Consider the following 6,595-nt stretch of genomic DNA (forward strand, 5'->3'; position numbering starts at 1 on the left):
TGGGGGACGGAGCGGGAAGGTCAGCAGGGTGCGCATTTCTAGCCTGGTCCACTTGACCCTGGCTGGCCCCCAGGTCTAGTTCAATGCTCCGAAGACATGTGTAAGGCCTGGCTCTCTGCCTGCTTAGGGTTCTGGGCTCTCCTGGGGCTGCCCCTTGCTGCTCTGAGCGTGGGCCGGGCGTGCTCACGTGGTGATCATACTGGCACAGGGAAGCTGGCAGGTGTGGGCTGTGTTCCCAGTGCCCAGAAGAGGAGACTGCAGACAGTGGAGGGCCGGGGCGAGGGCCGGGGGAGGCTTTGCACCCCGGTGCTTGGACGGGGAGACGGGAAGCCCGCACCAGTGCCTCCGTCGGCTTGTTTGCCCGTGCCCAGGACCTTTCCTGAGGGGACCCATGGTAAACCGGTTTGGGAGCAGGTTGGCCTGGGTTGTTTGACTTTTGACAAGGAGGAGGAAGGCGGCCTCCCCTGGCAACCTGAGTGGAGGGACTCGACCCAGCCCAGGATCCTTCCGCCTCTCCCCAGCCTCCTCACCTGGCAGCCCTTCCCGACCTAGCTGAGGGAGGCAGGAGGGGAACGTCAAACTGCCTCCTGATGGGCCGCTTGCCCTCTCTGGGCCAGGCCTCTGCGGTGAGACTCCTAAATGGGGGCCGAGGACACACCAGGATGGGGCGAGGGGCGGGGGCATCGTGGAAGAAAACACCCAGCTCTGCCAGTGTCTCCTGTGGAACCTCTGGGCTGCTTCCCCAACTAGAGAGCTGGGCAGGGGCAGTGGTCTGAAAACAGGAGCAACAGTCTCCCCTGAATCCCAGCCCCGGCTTCCTCCATCGTCCCGCTCCTGAAAACCCAGCCCCGTGGCCCCACGCAGAGGTGGGTGGCTGGGATTGACGGGGAGAGGGCCCTGGCGCCCAGCCAGCTCTTCCCCCACATGTGTCTCTCTAGGGTATATGGGCAGCAAAAGGGGCCCCCCACATTCCCTCGGTTAATTAGGCCACCCCTGCTAATGAGTAGCTGTCATCCTTTATCCATTACGCCTCCTGAGCCATCTGCGCCCCAGCACTTAGCGGGAGACCCCAGAGGCACCCTGGCTGTTGGCGCAGAGGTGCATGCAGAAGGCGGCACTCCTGGGTGGCACTGGGGGTCGTGTCCTCGTGAGAGGCTGGGCGCTCTGCAGGTTTTCCACAAAGTACACCCAACTCCAGCTCTTTATTGCCCAGGAGAGACATGGGGACAGCCCCGGTTTTGAGGTGAGGAAACGAGGCACCCTTTTTATGATTCTCTAGGTGGATCTCCTGCAGCCCACACCTTAGCATAGTTCTTTACTGGGCACCAATACATTGTGTAGGAGTTGGGGCGGGGCACAGGGAGGTCATAGTCAAGATCCTGAGCCCTGGGGGCCCTATGGCAGTCAAGTGAGATGGCACGTCGCCACTCTCGAGATGAAACAAATCCTGCCATCTCTGCACACTGCTGTGCTGTCTTGTGCTTAGTTACTAAACCTCTCTGGGCCTCATTTGCCTCCCCTGGCATGGGAGTGACAACGCCTCACTGTCCGACCAAAGACACCTGGCACAAGTCTTGGGCCTCTGAGCAGCTGCCCCCCAAACCTCACAGGCCAGGCCAAGGGAGCTGCCGACAGGAGGGGCCCAACTGTGGTGACACCAGCAGCAGCTGGGATGGCCTGTTTGGTCCCTCTGGTTCAGGAAGGGAGGCTCCTAGGGAGGAGTTAGAAGCGGTCGGCGGGTACGCATCTATAGGAGAGCCCGGGATAGTGGCAGTCTGTGACAGGCCCGAGTGTCCTACCTGTAGATACGGAGACAGCTCAGATCTGGACAATTTGCTGCGAGGTCCCATGCTGTGCTAGTTTAGGGACTTTGGAGCAATGTTGAGGGGAGGTCCGGTGGGGAGAGGGGCAGTTTGGAACCTTCGAATCACTGAGTGTCCCCCAGGCCTGAGCAGGGCACCAGGGGTCCCCCTGAGAAGAGAGTCCTTCCAGCTGTCACACCCCGAGGAGGGGCTGCACTTCTGGCTCCTGAGGCCCAATGGGAAGGCACCACCTAGCCCACCTGGCTCTAGTCCCCTGAGTTGCAAGGGGGATACCTGACAGGTACAGATGGCTGGGGCCTCACCTAGGAACCCAGGCCTCTGGATGTGTACCTGCTCCTCACGGCAGGAGTGGCCCAGGCTGGCCGGCGTGAGAAAGGGGGTGCCTATCTTTGCTAGGTCCATCCTTGCCCTGGGCTCAGGGGCTTCAGAAGGTTGGGAGGAAGGAGTATGGCCACCATGACCTTCCAGGCTTGTTCTGGCCGGATCCAACTCTCCTGCCAAGTGCACGGGGCGGGGGCTGGGCTGAGGTCAGACATTCCGTCATGCCTGGAAAGAGGGGCGGCTGCCCTGTCTACCTTCTATCTTAGGCAGCTAGGCACCCAGGCATGCCTGCCTCCGGGGGAGGTCAGCAAGGGTGGCCCTCCAAGGCCACCCAGCCCGAACTCTGTCTAAGGACCTGTATCCTGTAGTGCCCCCGCCCAGCAGGACAGGGACAGGGTGACCATAGTGGGGGCGATGTCTGTCTGCCTGCCTGTCTGGGCCAGGCCCAAGGTCACCTCTTGTTGGCAAGTGGTCAATATGCCACTGGTTCCAGGAAGGGGGTTCTGGGGGAGTGAACCAGCCTTGAAGTCAGATCCTGGCTCCAAACCTGTGTGCCCTTGAGCTGACACCCCCCCACCCCCTCTCTGAGCCTCACTCTCTTCCTCCAGCAAACGGGCAAGGCTTCCTTGGTAGAGTGTAGGAGAAAATCATAAGTCATTTGCCTCTCACACAGTATGTGCTCAATAGGGGCACGTGGGCTCTGGGTCTGAAACCATCAGGGGAAGGGGTAGGGAGAGGTCAGTGCTCCCATCCCCGAGGGAACCAATGGGGTTGAGTTTGTCCTTGGAGCTCCAAATAAGGCCTCAGAAAACAGGCTTGACTCTGCCCTTCCGTTGGCCTGGACTTTCATTCTATCACTGGAGCTGCATCAACCTCTTGTACCCCAAGCCTGGGCTTGCATCTCCATTAGACGTGTTGCATTTTAATGGCCTACGATTCCTCTCGCTCTCCCCGCATCTTGGATAGGTCAGGCTCCCTGCTTCTCCTCCAGCTGGGGGGACGAGGAGTGGGTGGGAAAGACAAGCCTAGGGCACAGGGCACACAGCTCTCTTTGTGACTGTGGCTGAGTCATATGGGCAACGCCATCTTCCTGGGCCCTAGGGCAGTTTTGACGGGAGGGAGACAGCACGTTATTATGGGGCCGTGGCTGCTCCCTCCCCTCCCCGCCCCCATGCTGGTGGCCAGGAGGCTTTCCCACGGGAATAAACAGGGAGGTGGCTGGGAGCCTTGGCTAAAAAGCATGTGGTCTGGATCCCAGGACCTGGGTTCGAGTGCTGACTCTGCTGATGATGTGCTGCGAAGATTTGGGAAATTTCTCTCTGAGCCTCAGTTTCCATCTCTGTTAAGTGGGAACAATTATCACTGTTTTGTGGAAGACACTGGACATGAAAGGGCTTTGCAAACTGCCGAGTGCTGGGCTTTTGGCATTTGTATTGACTTCATGATAATCATAATGACATTGGCCAACATTTCTTGAGCACCTATTATGTGCCAGGCATGGTGCTCAATGATTTACAAGGCCACTCTGCACGCAGGGAGAGAAGCCTAGACTTGAGCTGCTCTCGTCCAACAGAAGCTCACCTCTAAGAGGCAGTGGTTCCTGTGGCCCTTCCCACAGGCGGCACAGCTCTGCACTGTTTGCAAGGCTGGCTCACGCCACCCTGGCTGGAGGCTTAGAGATGAGGAAGAGTGAACTCTCCAGGAGCAAAGCTGTGTCCTCCCACGTGCCCAGGCCTCCGTGACATGTTCCAGCAGAGGAGCCCCACCTCGCTAGCAGCCCCACCTCTGTCTCCTTTGCAGGCTGCTGAACAGTAAAGCTCTCCCAGACACACCGGGAGTGCTTATCCGTCCTCGGCCGTGAGCCTTATGTATATGGCCACGTTTGTTATTACTGGTGGTGCTGTTATTGTCTCCACTTGACAGGTGAGGAGGTGGATGGCTAGAGAGATGCTGCCTGAGTCACCCAGCTGGCAGAGCCAGGGGTAGAAGCCGGTGGACCTGAGTCGGGTGTCTGGGCTTCCAACCTCTCAGCGGCAGCGTGGCCCCCTGTCCAGCACGGCGGCACGGTCCATCCTTCCTGCACTTCCCACCCCGTCTCCAGCCACTTCCCACTCCAGCTAGTCATGCTCGCGACCTTCTCTGGGCCAGGAAGACCCAGCCCTTCACCCTTGAGCCCCAGCGATGTGTGTCTCAGCTGCCTGTCGGAAGGCTCCCCGACATGGCACAGGAGCACCTCCTTCCACTGTGCCCAAGGGCAGCCTCTCCCCTGCTTCCCAGACCTACACTCCATCCTGTGCTCCCCATTCTTCAGGGTGGTTTCTGACATCTTTTCCCCTGACCTTCAAGCGTGGGGTGGGGGCGCCTAGCCCTGCTCTGGTTTCCTGGACCAAGTCTCCTCCCCCGCCCCTCCCTCTGCATCCATCTCCTCCAGTGCCCGGCTGGACTTTCCGCTCAACCCATCCCCCATGGTTGGGACAAGCCCCTGGGGTCCAGGCCAGGGCTCCTCCTGCTTTAACCGAGGCTGGAATCGCCTGGGCATCTTTTTTGAGGACGTATTCAAACTCAGCGGGTCTGGGGCACCCCCGAGATCCTGGATGTCCATGCTGCGGGTCTGCGGACCACAGCTTGTGAGCTGAGCATACCCCTCTGCGCCAAACGCATCCCCTGGCACCCCAGTGCTCTGGGTGAAACCCCATCGAAAGCAAACTCTATGCTTTCAAAGCCTTCCAGAATCTTCCCCTGCTCTTGTAGTTAGATCCCATTTCCTTCCCAGAACGGCTCCCGTGTCCCCCCTTTCCTCTCCACCTCTGCTGCTGCCGGTCCCTCCACCTGGAATGCCCTTCCTGCTCGGCTCTGTTCATCGAAGCCCCGCCCCCTCTTTAAGACCCAGCCGGGGCTCTGGGGCCAACACACTTGGTTCAGACCCCAGCTCTGTCCCTGAAAGGTGGGGGTGAGCCCCTCGCCCTCTCTGTGCCTCTGTCCCTCTCCTGTGAAGTAGAGATAGTGACTGTTGTGAGAACCCGGGGTGATGAATATGAAGAACCTAGAAGGACCTGGCACCTGGTAGGAGCTGCTGAGAGCCCTATCAGGAGACCCAGCCAGAGCCTAGCTGCGTGGCCTTGGCTGCATTCCTTTGTGTCTCTAACGCACCAGTAGGACCCTACCCACAGAGCTGGGAGGACGAAATGAGAGTGGCCCACGCAAAGCAGGGTGTCTTACACAGTGCACCCTACAGACATGGCAGCAATTCTCAGTCCCGTTAGTGGTACTAATAATAGGCAGCATTGTGATTAATAATAATTTATTTGGGTTCTCCCCTTTGACTCCCAGAGCCCTCTGGGAGCTCTATGGTGCCAATAACTGACTCCCTGGTATCACCCCGATGTGAGCCAGACTCAGAACTGGGGCCTGCACCTCACCCCCCACCCTAGAGCCTGGCACTGTGCCCAGCACATAGGAGGTCTCTGAGAAGCCCAGTGGTGGAAAGGGGCAGCCAGAGCTTGACAAGCCAACTCTTGCCCTGCCCAGGCTGCCCCATAGGACTTCCCTATTAGGGAAGTGGCTGGCTCCAGGCTTCTGTGTCCCCTGCTTGGGCACCCCAGCTAGAAGGTAGCCCAGCCCTGAAGGACAGACCTTGGGGAAACTGAGGCTTAGAGGTGGTGACTTGCCTGGGGACATGGCATGTAATGGACCCCATCCTTTCCCAGACGGCCCACTCTTGTTTCCTGGCTCCCGGTATGGGCAGGGCCCTCCCACTCTGGCAATGAGGGACTGCCCACTGCAGGCCTGGGAGGGAGCAGCAGGCCAAGTGTCCACAGGGCCCGCCTGCCCCAGGCAGCAGCCACAGTCTGGACAGTGGCGCTGACCGCTTGGAGAGCACAGCCCTGCTTTCTGGAAGCTCTGGCTTGGGAGCCCCTCTGTACCCCACCAGGTAGCTTTATTGCCCTTCCCCGCAGCTCGATTACGCAGGCAGGTGCGGGACGCAGGTGAAGGGCATCCTTTATCCTCAGGCAAGTTCAAGTCAATCCCCTTCTCTCGGCTTCGCTTCTCTGCCTCATGCTCTCTCCCTTCCTCATCACCATGTTCGCAGCAAATATTTCCTGAGCGTTCATCGAGTGCCGGGCACCGGCCTGAGCAACCCATGCAGCCCTCATCACTGTCCTGTGGCGCCATAGCAATGGCATGAGGGAAAGGCCTGGAATGTGGTCAATGGTCAGTAAGTGCAATTATTATTATTACTGTTACTGTTGTTGCTGTCATCACTTACCCTCATTATGCCGTGAAACCCTTACAGCACCCGTGACTTGGCAATCATTTGTCCACATTGTAGGGAGTCCCCACCCTGAAGTGCAGCCATGAGCCATTGGGAGCCTCCAGACCCCCAGAACCCCAGCAGTGAGAGTGAGCGGCTGACAGACACCGCTGACCAGAAAGCGGCGGGGGGGGGGGGG

This window comes from Pteropus medius, unplaced genomic scaffold, assembly GCF_902729225.1.
Source record: "Pteropus medius unplaced genomic scaffold, Ma_sr-lr_union100, whole genome shotgun sequence".
NCBI lineage: Eukaryota > Metazoa > Chordata > Mammalia > Chiroptera > Pteropodidae > Pteropus > Pteropus medius.